Raw genomic sequence first — 16,730 nt, 5'->3', positions numbered from 1 at the left:
ATATACTAAAAGCAGCACGAAAACAGAGTGCAATAGGGTCCAAATAACTTGAGTGACCCATGAGAGTATGCATGCAAGCCTATGGTATTCCAAACTAGAGATATACGCATGCAATTTTTGTTTTTACGAGAGAATGTGCCTGCTGAAAAAAACATTATTTTTTAAAAGTGCATTGCAGAATATCAGGAATTTTCTGTGGGACACCTTGAAAACTTGCATACAGATTATGTGCACACACCTTACAGTCAGTTGTTGTGGCCGAGTGGTTAAGGCGATGGACTAGAAATCCATTGGGGTCTCCCCGCGCAGGTTCGAATCCTGCCGACAACGAGAATCTTTTTAACATCGGCTACAATTTCAGAAGTTAACCTTTAGTATTTCTTCCATGTCAGTTTCATAAATAGGTGGCTTATTTTGGTGTCACTATTGCCATATCACATATTTATTATCGCTCCCCCTTTCATATCTTTGCTATAACTCTCGTCCTTCATTAGCGCTGGTGCAAACGCTTCAAATTATTATACCCTGGCTCTCTCGGTCATACCTGTGCATGCACTTGAAACTTACTTTACCAATAAAAGAAGCAAATAGAGAAATAAAATAAAAGTGCTAGTTGGATTAGGCAAACACACTTCATAAAACTGCATTTTCTTTTCTATTCTCCCCCGTGTTACAAGCTTAACTGCTCCCTGTGTAATTTCTCCTAACCTGCTGTTCCTGAAAGAGAATTTCATCTACAAGCTCTTTCTGTGTTTTTTCCTAGTCTTTTCTTTCCCTTTTCTTAGATTTGTAACTGTTCCTTTACGTGCTCTACTGAGGCGCCATTAATCTCTTTTGAGCTCCTTGTACCTGCTGCTGTTTTCTCCACACCTCATACTGTCTTTTCCCTCTTTCTCTCTTTCTCTGCGGTTGGTGGCTACTTTCCAAAGCGTCTGATGCCCCAATGTTCCTTCGTCTTGTTGTCAGACGTGAATTTGAAAAGCAACAAAATTAACAAGCCTTTACCACTCACACATGGCAGAAGTTTATACTTTAATTCAATGAGCTAAGAAAAGTGTGTTGTGGGGCCCCTACGAGCCATGGTGCTTGCTTCATCATAATTAGGCATGCAGTCATTAGCCACAGCTCTGATTATGGGTCACTGAGGTCAGTTTCAATAATTCCTCAAAAACCTAACCATGCAGTCCCCCCTAACTGTGTAGTTATCTTGCTTTACTGCTGTTTGTGTGATTAGCTGGGAGGAGCTCATGGCAGCATCCTCCCAATAAAAGTGTAGATGGACCGTTCCTTAACTCTTTCTTGCTTCACATACAGATGGCTTGAGGAGGTACAGGGGAGATGCAGGTCTAATAAACAGAATAGAATATCTGCGCCAGGTTTGTTTCTCTGCATTGGTGTCCCATCACAGGCCCACCAGTGTATGTGTGATCTTTGACTCCTGCCAGTTCACAAGCAGGCGGCCAGGAAACGGTTTCAGCCTATCAACCACTGAGGAGATAAAGCCTTTGTATAAGGAATGAGGAAGCAATGAACACATTCAGCCTATCACAGGAGTAGCCCTGAGTGTTCCGAATTATAATTTCTTCATATCACTGTACGCTGTTGAGCCCAAGTAGCTCGCCGTGATCGTATAGTGGTTAGTACTCTGCGTTGTGGCCGCAGTAACCTCGGTTCGAATCCGAGTCACGGCATTGTGGTTGGCAATGTCACGGCAGTTGGGTTTTTCCTTTACAGAATTCCCAAATGTACCAGTTGTTTTTGTAAAATGTCTATTAAAAACAGATCCTTTTCAATATTTAAACGATCTAACGACAAATTATTTAAACACACATGATTATAAGATGTAGGTATACTGTACTTACTGACATAAATTATCGTTCTTGAACATATTTGCGGTAAGGGGAGCGGAGCTCTCCCCCAGGCCAATCAGAATGCAGATGAATGCAGTTGCAGTTGAGTGACCTGTGTTGTGGCTGTCTACAGGGAATGCACATATGTAGCTGTCCCGCAGCCCAATCCAGACGTCAATCGAAGACAGGTTTCAATGCAAATAGAGCAGTAAGTGCAGAGAAATGCTCACTCTCTAAAAATGGCATTTATACAATAGTAAGATTAAATCCAACCTCACCAGTAGATAGGATTTATCAATAAATAAATAAAGCTTCTCCTCTCTGATATGGAATTACCCCCCAAAAAGTATAAGGGAATACCCAATGCTAACCTATGAGAGGGGCAGACCTCACAGTAGTGAAAAATTTAATAGACTGTTTGATACTACTAGGACATACAAACTACCACAGTACATGTCTTACCTTTTACTTACATAGCATGATGCCCCTAGGACTACCTAGGGCCTACCTTAGGGGTTACTGATATGTAATAAAATTGGAGTTTAAGGCTTGGCAAGTAGTTTTAAATGCCAAGTCAAAGTGGCAGTACACTGCAGCACAGGCACTGCAGTAGCAGGCTTGAGACAGGTTTGAAATGCTATTTCTTTGGGCGGCACAATCAGTCCCTGGGTATATGGTATACCACTTTACAAGGGGCTTTCAAGGAATTAAATCTGTCAGTCAGGTATACTCCAATTATACACATGATTAGGGAAGAAGCACGTGCACTTCAGCACTGATTAGTAGCGATAAAGTGATCAGAGTCCTAAGGCCAACAAAAAGATACAGCAAAATGCGGAGGTGAAAAGCAATAAGGTGGGGTTGGGACCACCTTAAGAATGCAAGGTCTAACAAAAACGAACTAAGGATAACATGAGTAAAACATCAGGTTTCTCTACAGCATTTGGTGAGACAAGTGGGCCTTCTTTTATCTTCCATAAATGCAATCCTTCCTGGACCCCTTTATTATATAGCTCTTCCAGGAAAAAATATAAAGCACTTACAAAGGAGCCTCAAATACTCAAAGATGGTAGACTTCTGTAATATGGGCCATATACTAAAAGCAGCACGAAAACAGAGTGCAATAGGGTCCAAAAAACTTGAGTGACCCATGAGAGTATGCATGCAAGCCTATGGTATTCCAAACTAGAGATATACGCATGCAATTTTTGTTTTTACGAGAGAATGTGCCTGCTGAAAAAAACATTATTTTTTAAAAGTGCATTGCAGAATATCAGGAATTTGCTGTGGGACACCTTTAAAACTTGCATACAGATTATGTGCACACACCTTACAGTCAGTTGTTGTGGCCGAGTGGTTAAGGCGATGGACTAGAATTCCATTGGGGTCTCCCCGCGCAGGCTCGAATCCTGCCGACAACGAGAATCTTTTTAACATCGGCTACAATTTCAGAAGTTAACCTTTAGTATTTCTTCCATGTCAGTTTTATAAATAGGTGGCTTATTTTGGTGTCACTATTGCCATATCACATATTTATTATCGCTCCCCCTTTCATATCTTTGCTATAACTCTCGTCCTTCATTAGCGCTGGTGCAAACGCTTCAAATTATTATACCCTGGCTCTCTCGGTCATACCTGTGCATGCACTTGAAACTTACTTTACCAATAAAAGAAGCAAATAGAGAAATAAAATAAAAGTGCTAGCTGGATTAGGCAAACACACTTCATAAAACTGCATTTTCTTTTCTATTCTCCCCCGTGTTACAAGCTTAACTGCTCCCTGTGTAATTTCTCCTAACCTGCTGTTCCTGGAAGAGAATTTCATCTACAAGCTCTTTCTGTGTTTTTTCCTAATCTTTTCTTTCCCTTTTCTTAGATTTGTAACTGTTCCTTTACGTGCTCTACTTAGGCGCCATTAATCTCATTTGAGCTCCGTGTACCTGCTGCTGTTTTCTCCACACCTCATACTGTCTTTTCCCTCTTTCTCTCTTTCTCTGCGGTTGGTGGCTACTTTCCAAAGCGTCTGATGCCCCAATGTTCCTTCGTCTTGTTGTCAGACGTGAATTTGAAAAGCAACAAAATTAACAAGCCTTTACCACTCACACATGGCAGAAGTTTATACTATAATTTAATGAGCTAAGAAAAGTGTGTTGTGGGGCCCCTACGAGCCATGGTGCTTGCTTCATCATAATTAGGCATGCAGTCATTAGCCACAGCTCTGATTATGGGTCACTGAGGTCAGTTTCAATAATTCCTCAAAAACCTAACCATGCAGTCCCCCCTAACTGTGTAGTTATCTTGCTTTACTGCTGTTTGTGTGATTAGCTGGGAGGAGCTCACGGCAGCATCCTCCCAATAAAAGTGTAGATGGACCGTTCCTTAACTCCTTCTTGCTTCACATACAGATGGCTTGAGGAGGTACAGGGGAGATGCAGGTCTAATAAACAGAATAGAATATCTGCGCCAGGTGTGTTTCTCTGCATTGGTGTCCCATCACAGGCCCACCAGTGTATGTGTGATCTTTGACTGCTGCCAGTTCACAAGCAGGCGGCCAGGAAACGGTTTCAGCCTATCAACCACTGAGGAGATAAAGCCTTTGTATAAGGAATGAGGAAGCAATGAACACATTCAGCCTATCACAGGAGTAGCCCTGAATGTTCAGAATTATAATTTCTTCATGTCACTGTACGTTATTGAGCCCAAGTAGCTCGCCGTGATCGTATAGTGGTTAGTACTCTGCGTTGTGGCTGCAGCAGGCTCGGTTCGAATCCGAGTCACGGCATTGTGGTTGGCAATGTCACGGCAGTTGGGTTTTTCCTTTACAGAATTCCCAAATGTACCAGTTGTTTTTGTAAAATGTCTATTAAAACAGATCCTTTTCAATATTTAAACAATCTAACAACAAATTATTTAAACACACATGATTATAAGATGTAGGTATACTGTACTTACTGACATAAATTATCGTTCTTGAACATATTTGCGGTAAGGGGAGCGGAGCTCTCCCCCAGGCCAATCAGAATGCAGATGAATGCAGTTGCAGTTGAGTGACCTGTGTTGTGGCTGTCTACAGGGAATGAACATATGTAGCTGTCTCGCAGCCCAATCCAGACGTCAATCGAAGACAGGTTTCAATGCAAATAGAGCAGTAAGTGCAGAGAAATGCTCACTCTCTGAAAATGGCATTTATACAATAGTGAGATTAAATCCAACCTCACCAGTAGATAGGATTTATCAATAAATAAATAAAGCTTCTCCTCTCTGATATGGAATTACCCCCCAAAAAGTATAAGGGAATACCCAATGCTAACCTATGAGAGGGGCAGACCTCACAGTAGTGAAAAATGTAATAGACTGTTTGATACTACTAGGACATACAAACTACCACAGTACATGTCTTACCTTTTACTTACATAGCATGATGCCCCTAGGACTACCTAGGGCCTACCTTAGGGGTTACTGATATGTAATAAAATTGGAGTTTAAGGCTTGGCAAGTAGTTTTAAATGCCAAGTCGTAGTGGCAGTACACTGCAGCACAGGCACTGCAGTAGCAGGCTTGAGACAGGTTTGAAATGCTATTTCTTTGGGCGGCACAATCAGTCCCTGGGTATGTGGTATACCACTTTACAAGGGGCTTTCAAGTAAATTAAATCTGTCAGTCAGGTATACTCCAATTATACACATGATTAGGGAAGAAGCACGTGCACTTCAGCACTGATTAGTAGCGATAAAGTGATCAGAGTCCTAAGGCCAACAAAAAGATACAGCAAAATGCGGAGGTGAAAAGCAATAAGGTGGGGTTGGGACCACCTTAAGAATGCAAGGTCTAACAAAAACGAACTACGGATAACATGAGTAAAACATCAGGTTTCTCTACAGCATTTGGTGAGACAAGTGGGCCTTCTTTTATCTTCCATAAATGCAATCCTTCCTGGACCCCTTTATTATATAGCTCTTCCAGGAAAAAATATAAAGCACTTACAAAGGAGCCTCAAATACTCAAAGATGGTAGACTTCTGTAATATGGGCCATATACTAAAAGCAGCACGAAAACAGAGTGCAATAGGGTCCAAAAAACTTGAGTGACCCATGAGAGTATGCATGCAAGCCTATGGTATTCCAAACTAGAGATATACGCATGCAATTTTTGTTTTTACAAGAGAATGTGCCTGCTGAAAAAAACATTATTTTTTAAAAGTGCATTGCAGAATATCAGGAATTTGCTGTGGGACACTGTTGTAAATAGAATTAAGTATGCAGCAGGACACGTCTTCTTGTAGTTAGGTTGTATTTATTAAGTTACTAAGAATAAGTTAAGAAGTTAAGACACAGAGCAGTAGTTCCCCACAGCTGACCAGACCAACTGCCCATAGTAGAATCCCCAACACTACAGATAGAATACAGCTATGTAAGAAGACAGAAACACAGAGAAAGGACTAAGGAAGCTAAAAAGCAATGTAAGAATGTACAACATATCTTCCCCCCTACAAACAACAAATATGAAAACCTCAAACACGTAAGAAGATAAAGCATGGAAAACAGAAAAGAAAACGTATAACACTAAGGAGGTCAAAGACCTCAAGAACTTCCAGAACAAGGAGAGAAAAATCAGGATCAAGAAGAGAAATAAGATGAAGATCCCTATAACCACCTTCCCCCCTTCAGCAGACAAAAATGAAGAGTCAGACAACTCTCTGCTTTCCATCAATGTGGCCACCAAAGACAGAAAAAGAAAGTTCACTTTCTCAAACAAAAATTGTCCATCGCAGATATTCGCTGCATAGAAAATACAACAGTTCTGGAAGGATACCCCCGAAGAAAATATGGATCTTGACTTCTTTCAGACCAAAAAATTGGATCAGAACCAGGTGTGCAGGTTCTGGGTCTATCCTTCGGGTTAAGAGCCTCAGATTGTTTTTAGGCTTCCAAAATCCTTAAAAATTTCATTACACAGACTCTAGAGCTTCATGAACCACAGTCATGAACCCTGCCGGAGTTGAACCTCACTTCATTCTCTCCTGGTACAGGTTGTGGGAGTCTTGTCCACCACCGGTCCTGGGACGACGTCTGTCCACTCCCGGTACCCCTACCCCGGTCCTGAGACATCCTGTGTCCTCTCCCGGTACTTTCCAGTCCAGAGACTCTTCTGTCTCCACCCATCTCTTGGTTTAGCGGGTCCTGGAATCTGCTTCACTCTCTACCAGTCCAGGGACATCTTCTTGTCCCCAACCAACTCTTGGTTTAGCGGGTCCTGGAATTTGCTTCACTCTCTACCAGTACAGGAACATCTTCTTGTCCCCAACCAACTCTTGGTTTAGCGGGTCCTGGAATTTGCTTCACTCTCTACCAGTACAGGGACATCTTCTTGTCTCCACCCAACTCTCGGTTTAGCGGGTCCTGGAATTTGCTTCACTCTCTACCAGTACAGGGACATTTCCCTGTCCCCACCCATCGCTTAGTTCAACGGGTCCTGGAATTTGCTTTGTTGTCTCGCTTTACTTATCTTTCTTTTTTTTTTTTAAAGAATCTTTGTCCCAATATACTACAGGAGCCACCAACTAGGTCCAGGGACAATCTGTTGTGAACCTGTTGTGGCACTGGAGCGTTCGCCCACTTCAGTTGTCCCCCTCAGGTACTGGTTCTCGAATCTCCTTAGCTCGTTACTACAAGTCCTGAGATATACTTCGTAGTTGGTTTGCAGTAGTTTTGACTACCAACTAGAGAAAACAGTCTTGCACTAAAATTGTAATTCACACCTATTGACATCATGTTTGAATTCTCCTCCTGCCTCATAAGACTAGAGATTCCTCACAGTCACATACTGGACTTGCCAAATGCCACATTCGCCATCCATCTCTTTGTTGCACAACACTTTTACTGCATGAGTTTTGTCTCTTTGCCAACAAAAAGAATGATGATATACCAAAACAATCCACTAGATGGCACTCTTGTGAAAGAATTAAAAACTCTCCCAATTCGTTCGTGCTTGTTTTTAATTCCAAAATAATTGCAGAAAACATGACAGGACTTTGTGCTAGAAAGTAGTGTGTTCAACTGCCAAGCTGTAAAATATCGGGGCTATATTTAGATATGCATGCGCTCGCTTAATTGTGCTATTTGACAAGAGACATCGAGTTGAGGGACGTTCGTTACGGTCATAGTGCAGGGCATTACCACCAAGGAAACCCCAACCTCAGGATACATCGACGTGCGCTGAGTAAGGAAATAGAACAAAAGAAATCCTCCTCACTGCTTTATCAGAGATCCGTTGTAGTCCCGTAACTATGGTGACAAAACAACAAAATGGCAGCTCGAAATTGCGTGACCCCTCACGTTGCTCTCACGTCGTGACACATCACGTTGCTCACCTCTCCAACCAAGGGCTGGAACACAGAATGTGCAGCCTCTCCGCTAACACCCATGGAGATTCTCAGACGTCATCACAGCACAGATGAACGTCTAGCAGAAGGATCTCTCAGCATGCAAAGAGTACCTAACTGCGACAAGAAACAAGAAGGAAAGTCTAAACGCAAGACAGAAACACAGAGAAAGGACTAAGGAAGCTAAGAAGCAATGTAAGAATGTACAACAGACACCTTGAAAACTTGCATACAGATTATGTGCACACACCTTACAGTCAGTTGTTGTGGCCGAGTGGTTAAGGCGATGGACTAGAAATCCATTGGGGTCTCCCCGCGCAGGTTCGAATCCTGCCGACAACGAGAATCTTTTTAACATCGGCTACAATTTCAGAAGTTAACCTTTAGTATTTCTTCCATGTCAGTTTTATAAATAGGTGGCTTATTTTGGCGTCACTATTGCCATATCACATATTTATTATCGCTCCCCCTTTCATATCTTTGCTATAACTCTCGTCATTCATTAGCGCTGGTGCAAACGCTTCAAATTATTATACCCTGGCTCTCTCGGTCATACCTGTGCATGCACTTGAAACTTACTTTACCAATAAAAGAAGCAAATAGAGAAATAAAATAAAAGTGCTAGCTGGATTAGGCAAACACACTTCATAAAACTGCATTTTCTTTTCTATTCTCCCCCGTGTTACAAGCTTAACTGCTCCCTGTGTAATTTCTCCTAACCTGCTGTTCCTGGAAGAGAATTTCATCTACAAGCTCTTTCTGTGTTTTTTCCTAGTCTTTTCTTTCCCTTTTCTTAGATTTGTAACTGTTCCTTTACGTGCTCTATTTAGGCGCCATTAATCTCATTTGAGCTCCTTGTACCTGCTGCTGTTTTCTCCACACCTCATACTGTCTTTTCCCTCTTTCTCTCTTTCTCTGCGGTTGGTGGCTACTTTCCAAAGCGTCTGATGCCCCAATGTTCCTTCGTCTTGTTGTCAGACGTGAATTTGAAAAGCAACAAAATTAACAAGCCTTTACCACTCACACATGGCAGAAGTTTATACTTTAATTCAATGAGCTAAGAAAAGTGTGTTGTGGGGCCCCTACGAGCCATGGTGCTTGCTTCATCATAATTAGGCATGCAGTCATTAGCCACAGCTCTGATTATGGGTCACTGAGGTCAGTTTCAATAATTCCTCAAAAACCTAACCATGCAGTCCCCCCTAACTGTGTAGTTATCTTGCTTTACTGCTGTTTGTGTGATTCGCTGGGAGGAGCTCACGGCAGCATCCTCCCAATAAAAGAGTAGATGGACTGTTCCTTAACTCTTTCTTGCTTCACATACAGATGGCTTGAGGAGGTACAGGGGAGATGCAGGTCTAATAAACAGAATATAATATCTGCGCCAGGTGTGTTTCTCTGCATTGGTGTCCCATCACAGGCCCACCAGTGTATGTGTGATCTTTGACTCCTGCCAGTTCACAAGCAGGCGGCCAGGAAACGGTTTCAGCCTATCAACCACTGAGGAGATAAAGCCTTTGTATAAGGAATGAGGAAGCAATGAACACATTCAGCCTATCACAGGAGTAGCCCTGAGTGTTCAGAATTATAATTTCTTCATGTCACTGTACATTATTGAGCCCAAGTAGCTCGCCGTGATCGTATAATGGTTAGTACTCTGCGTTGTGGCCGCAACAACCTCGGTTCGAATCCGAGTCACGGCATTGTGTTTGGCAATGTCACGGCAGTTGGGTTTTTCCTTTACAGAATTCCCAAATGTACCAGTTGTTTTTGTAAACTGTCTATTAAAAACAGATCCTTTTCAATATTTAAACGATCTAACGACAAATTATTTAAACACACATGATTATAAGATGTAGGTATACTGTACTTACTGACATAAATTATCGTTCTTGAACATATTTGCGGTAAGGGGAGCGGAGCTCTCCCCCACGCTAATCAGAATGCAGATGAATGCAGTTGCAGTTGAGTGACCTGTGTTGTGGCTGTCTACAGGGAATGCACATATGTAGCTGTCTCGCAGCCTAATCCAGACGTCAATCGAAGACAGGTTTCAATGCAAATAGAGCAGTAAGTGCAGAGAAATGCTCACTCTCTGAAAATGGCATTTATTCAACAGTAAGATTAAATCCAACCTCACCAGTAGATAGGATTTATCAATAAATAAATAAAGCTTCTCCTCTCTGATATGGAATTACCCCCCAAAAAGTATAAGGGAATACCCAATGCTAACCTATGAGAGGGGCAGACCTCACAGTAGTGAAAAATGTAATAGACTGTTTGATACTACTAGGACATACAAACTACCACAGTACATGTCTTACCTTTTACTTACATAGCATGATGCCCCTAGGACTACCTAGGGCCTACCTTAGGGGTTACTGATATGTAATAAAATTGGAGTTTAAGGCTTGGCAAGTAGTTTTAAATGCCAAGTCGAAGTGGCAGTACACTGCAGCACAGGCACTGCAGTAGCAGGCTTGAGACAGGTTTGAAATGCTATTTCTTTGGGCGGCACAATCAGTCCCTGGGTATATGGTATACCACTTTACAAGGGGCTTTCAAGTAAATTAAATCTGTCAGTCAGGTATACTCCAATTATACACCTGATTAGGGAAGAAGCACGTGCACTTCAGCACTGATTAGTAGCGATAAAGTGATCAGAGTCCTAAGGCCAACAAAAAGATACAGCAAAATGCGGAGGTGAAAAGCAATAAGGTGGGGTTGGGACCACCTTAAGAATGCAAGGTCTAACAAAAGCGAACTAAGGATAACATGAGTAAAACATCAGGTTTCTCTACAGCATTTGGTGAGACAAGTGGGCCTTCTTTTATCTTCCATAAATGCAATCTTTCCCGGACCCCTTTATTATATAGCTCTTCAAGGAAAAAATATAAAGCACTTACAAAGGAGCCTCAAATACTCAAAGATGGTAGACTTCTGTAATATGGGCCATATACTAAAAGCAGCACGAAAACAGAGTGCAATAGGGTCCAAAAAACTTGAGTGACCCATGAGAGTATGCATGCAAGCCTATGGTATTCCAAACTAGAGATATACGCATGCAATTTTTGTTTTTACGAGAGAATGTGCCTGCTGAAAAAAACATTATTTTTTAAAAGTGCATTGCAGAATATCAGGAATTTGCTGTGGGACACCTTGAAAACTTGCATACAGATTATGTGCACACACCTTACAGTCAGTTGTTGTGGCCGAGTGGTTAAGGCGATGGACTAGAAATCCATTGGGGTCTCCCCGCGCAGGTTCGAATCCTGCCGACAACGAGAATCTTTTTAACATCGGCTACAATTTCAGAAGTTAACCTTTAGTATTTCTTCCATGTCAGTTTCATAAATAGGTGGCTTATTTTGGTGTCACTATTGCCATATCACATATTTATTATCGCTCCCCCTTTCATATCTTTGCTGTAACTCTCGTCCTTCATTAGCGCTGGTGCAAACGCTTCAAATTATTATACCCTGGCTCTCTCGGTCATACCTGTGCATGCACTTGAAACTTACTTTACCAATAAAAGAAGCAAATAGAGAAATAAAATAAAAGTGCTAGTTGGATTAGGCAAACACACTTCATAAAACTGCATTTTCTTTTCTATTCTCCCCCGTGTTACAAGCTTAACTGCTCCCTGTGTAATTTCTCCTAACCTGCTGTTCCTGAAAGAGAATTTCATCTACAAGCTCTTTCTGTGTTTTTTCCTAGTCTTTTCTTTCCCTTTTCTTAGATTTGTAACTGTTCCTTTACGTGCTCTACTGAGGCGCCATTAATCTCATTTGAGCTCCTTGTACCTGCTGCTGTTTTCTCCACACCTCATACTGTCTTTTCCCTCTTTCTCTCTTTCTCTGCGGTTGGTGGCTACTTTCCAAAGCGTCTGATGCCCCAATGTTCCTTCGTCTTGTTGTCAGACGTGAATTTGAAAAGCAACAAAATTAACAAGCCTTTACCACTCACACATGGCAGAAGTTTATACTTTAATTCAATGAGCTAAGAAAAGTGTGTTGTGGGGCCCCTACGAGCCATGGTGCTTGCTTCATCATAATTAGGCATGCAGTCATTAGCCACAGCTCTGATTATGGGTCACTGAGGTCAGTTTCAATAATTCCTCAAAAACCTAACCATGCAGTCCCCCCTAACTGTGTAGTTATCTTGCTTTACTGCTGTTTGTGTGATTAGCTGGGAGGAGCTCACGGCAGCATCCTCCCAATAAAAGTGTAGATGGACCGTTCCTTAACTCTTTCTTGCTTCACATACAGATGGCTTGAGGAGGTACAGGGGAGATGCAGGTCTAATAAACAGAATAGAATATCTGCGCCAGGTTTGTTTCTCTGCATTGGTGTCCCATCACAGGCCCACCAGTGTATGTGTGATCTTTGACTCCTGCCAGTTCACAAGCAGGCGGCCAGGAAACGGTTTCAGCCTATCAACCACTGAGGAGATAAAGCCTTTGTATAAGGAATGAGGAAGCAATGAACACATTCAGCCTATCACAGGAGTAGCCCTGAGTGTTCCGAATTATAATTTCTTCATATCACTGTACGCTGTTGAGCCCAAGTAGCTCGCCGTGATCGTATAGTGGTTAGTACTCTGCGTTGTGGCCGCAGCAACCTCGGTTCGAATCCGAGTCACGCCATTGTGGTTGGCAATGTCACGGCAGTTGGGTTTTTCCTTTACAGAATTCCCAAATGTACCAGTTGTTTTTGTAAAATGTCTATTAAAAACAGATCCTTTTCAATATTTAAACGATCTAACGACAAATTATTTAAACACACATGATTATAAGATGTAGGTATACTGTACTTACTGACATAAATTATCGTTCTTGAACATATTTGCGGTAAGGGGAGCGGAGCTCTCCCCCAGGCCAATCAGAATGCAGATGAATGCAGTTGCAGTTGAGTGACCTGTGTTGTGGCTGTCTACAGGGAATGAACATATGTAGCTGTCTCGCAGCCCAATCCAGACGTCAATCGAAGACAGGTTTCAATGCAAATAGAGCAGTAAGTGCAGAGAAATGCTCACTCTCTGAAAATGGCATTTATACAATAGTGAGATTAAATCCAACCTCACCAGTAGATAGGATTTATCAATAAATAAATAAAGCTTCTCCTCTCTGATATGGAATTACCCCCCAAAAAGTATAAGGGAATACCCAATGCTAACCTATGAGAGGGGCAGACCTCACAGTAGTGAAAAATGTAATAGACTGTTTGATACTACTAGGACATACAAACTACCACAGTACATGTCTTACCTTTTACTTACATAGCATGATGCCCCTAGGACTACCTAGGGCCTACCTTAGGGGTTACTGATATGTAATAAAATTGGAGTTTAAGGCTTGGCAAGTAGTTTTAAATGCCAAGTCGTAGTGGCAGTACACTGCAGCACAGGCACTGCAGTAGCAGGCTTGAGACAGGTTTGAAATGCTATTTCTTTGGGCGGCACAATCAGTCCCTGGGTATGTGGTATACCACTTTACAAGGGGCTTTCAAGTAAATTAAATCTGTCAGTCAGGTATACTCCAATTATACACATGATTAGGGAAGAAGCACGTGCACTTCAGCACTGATTAGTAGCGATAAAGTGATCAGAGTCCTAAGGCCAACAAAAAGATACAGCAAAATGCGGAGGTGAAAAGCAATAAGGTGGGGTTGGGACCACCTTAAGAATGCAAGGTCTAACAAAAACGAACTAAGGATAACATGAGTAAAACATCAGGTTTCTCTACAGCATTTGGTGAGACAAGTGGGCCTTCTTTTATCTTCCATAAATGCAATCCTTCCTGGACCCCTTTATTATATAGCTCTTCCAGGAAAAAATATAAAGCACTTACAAAGGAGCCTCAAATACTCAAAGATGGTAGACTTCTGTAATATGGGCCATATACTAAAAGCAGCACGAAAACAGAGTGCAATAGGGTCCAAAAAACTTGAGTGACCCATGAGAGTATGCATGCAAGCCTATGGTATTCCAAACTAGAGATATACGCATGCAATTTTTGTTTTTACAAGAGAATGTGCCTGCTGAAAAAAACATTATTTTTTAAAAGTGCATTGCAGAATATCAGGAATTTGCTGTGGGACACTGTTGTAAATAGAATTAAGTATGCAGCAGGACACGTCTTCTTGTAGTTAGGTTGTATTTATTAAGTTACTAAGAATAAGTTAAGACACAGAGCAGTAGTTCCCCACAGCTGACCAGACCAACTGCCCATAGTAGAATCCCCAACACTACAGATAGAATACAGCTATGTAAGAAGACAGAAACACAGAGAAAGGACTAAGGAAGCTAAAAAGCAATGTAAGAATGTACAACATATCTTCCCCCCTACAAACAACAAATATGAAAACCTCAAACACGTAAGAAGATAAAGCATGGAAAACAGAAAAGAAAACGTATAACACTAAGGAGGTCAAAGACCTCAAGAACTTCCAGAACAAGGAGAGAAGAATCAGGATCAAGAAGAGAAATAAGATGAAGATCCCTATAACCACCTTCCCCCCTTCAGCAGACAAAAATGAAGAGTCAGACAACTCTCTGCTTTCCATCAATGTGGCCACCAAAGACAGAAAAAGAAAGTTCACTTTCTCAAACAAAAATTGTCCATCGCAGATATTCGCTGCATAGAAAATACAACAGTTCTGGAAGGATACCCCCGAAGAAAATATGGATCTTGACTTCTTTCAGACCAAAAAGTTGGATCAGAACCAGGTGTGCAGGTTCTGGGTCTATCCTTCGGGTTAAGAGCCTCAGATTGTTTTTAGGCTTCCAAAATCCTTAAAAATTTCATTACACAGACTCTAGAGCTTCATGAACCACGGTCATGAACCCTGCCGGAGTTGAACCTCACTTCATTCTCTCCTGGTACAGGTTGTGGGAGTCTTGTCCACCACCGGTCCTGGGACGACGTCTGTCCACTCCCGGTACCCCTACCCCGGTCCTGAGACATCCTGTGTCCTCTCCCGGTACTTTCCAGTCCAGAGACTCTTCTGTCTCCACCCATCTCTTGATTTAACGGGTCCTGGAATCTGCTTCACTCTCTACCAGTCCAGGGACATCTTCTTGTCCCCAACCAACTCTTGGTTTAGCGGGTCCTGGAATTTGCTTCACTCTCTACCAGTACAGGAACATCTTCTTGTCCCCAACCAACTCTTGGTTTAGCGGGTCCTGGAATTTGCTTCACTCTCTACCAGTACAGGGACATCTTCTTGTCTCCACCCAACTCTCGGTTTAGCGGGTCCTGGAATTTGCTTCACTCTCTACCAGTACAGGGACATTTCCCTGTCCCCACCCATCGCTTAGTTCAACGGGTCCTGGAATTTGCTTTGTCGTCTCGCTTTACTTATCTTTCTTTTTTTTTTTTAAAGAATCTTTGTCCCAATATACTACAGGAGCCACCAACTAGGTCCAGGGACAATCTGTTGTGAACCTGTTGTGGCACTGGAGCGTTCGCCCACTTCAGTTGTCCCCCTCAGGTACTGGTTCTCGAATCTCCTTAGCTCGTTACTACAAGTCCTGAGATATACTTCGTAGTTGGTTTGCAGTAGTTTTGACTACCAACTAGAGAAAACAGTCTTGCACTAAAATTGTAATTCACACCTATTGACATCATGTTTGAATTCTCCTCCTGCCTCATAAGACTAGAGATTCCTCACAGTCACATACTGGGCTTGCCAAATGCCACATTCGCCATCCATCTCTTTGTTGCACAACACTTTTACTGCATGAGTTTTGTCTCTTTGCCAACAAAAAGAATGATGATATACCAAAACAATCCACTAGATGGCACTCTTGTGAAAGAATTAAAAACTCTCCCAATTCGTTCGTGCTTGTTTTTAATTCCAAAATAATTGCAGAAAACATGACAGGACTTTGTGCTAGAAAGTAGTGTGTTCAACTGCCAAGCTGTAAAATATCGGGGCTATATTTAGATATGCATGCGCTCGCTTACTTGTGCTATTTGACAAGAGACATCGAGTTGAGGGACGTTCGTTACGGTCATAGTGCAGGGCATTACCACCAAGGAAACCCCAACCTCAGGATACATCGACGTGCGCTGAGTAAGGAAATAGAACAAAAGAAATCCTCCTCACTGCTTTATCAGAGATCCGTTGTAGTCCCGTAACTATGGTGACAAAACAACAAAATGGCAGCTCGAAATTGCGTGACCCCTCACGTTGCTCTCACGTCGTGACACATCACGTTGCTCACCTCTCCAACCAAGGGCTGGAACACAGAATGTGCAGCCTCTCCGCTAACACCCATGGAGATTCTCAGACGTCATCACAGCACAGATGAACGTCTAGCAGAAGGATCTCTCAGCATGCAAAGAGTACCTAACTGCGACAAGAAACAAGAAGGAAAGTCTAAACGCAAGACAGAAACACAGAGAAAGGACTAAGGAAGCTAAGAAGCAATGTAAGAATGTACAACAGACACCTTGAAAACTTGCATACAGATTATGTGCACACACCTTACAGTCA

General features: G+C 42.2%; 4 non-coding genes across 4 annotated transcripts; all 4 read left to right on the top strand.

Annotated features, from left to right (window-relative positions):
- Positions 1-248: 248 nt before the first annotated feature.
- Positions 249-330, top strand: TRNAS-AGA (transfer RNA serine (anticodon AGA)). Its single transcript has one exon. It is a non-coding gene; the product is annotated as a tRNA-Ser (tRNA).
- A 1,289-nt stretch (positions 331-1,619) lies between these two features.
- On the top strand, positions 1,620-1,691 carry TRNAH-GUG (transfer RNA histidin (anticodon GUG)). The gene has a single exon. It is a non-coding gene; the product is annotated as a tRNA-His (tRNA).
- A 6,801-nt stretch (positions 1,692-8,492) lies between these two features.
- On the top strand, positions 8,493-8,574 carry TRNAS-AGA (transfer RNA serine (anticodon AGA)). Its single transcript has one exon. It is a non-coding gene; the product is annotated as a tRNA-Ser (tRNA).
- A 2,860-nt stretch (positions 8,575-11,434) lies between these two features.
- On the top strand, positions 11,435-11,516 carry TRNAS-AGA (transfer RNA serine (anticodon AGA)). The gene has a single exon. It is a non-coding gene; the product is annotated as a tRNA-Ser (tRNA).
- Positions 11,517-16,730: the final 5,214 nt, after the last annotated feature.

Source organism: Lissotriton vulgaris, chromosome 1_1 (genome assembly GCF_964263255.1).
Source record: "Lissotriton vulgaris chromosome 1_1, aLisVul1.2, whole genome shotgun sequence".
Classification (NCBI taxonomy): domain Eukaryota; kingdom Metazoa; phylum Chordata; class Amphibia; order Caudata; family Salamandridae; genus Lissotriton; species Lissotriton vulgaris.
The sequence above is the reverse complement of the archived record's forward strand: the minus strand, read 5'-3'. Positions and strand labels throughout refer to the sequence as shown.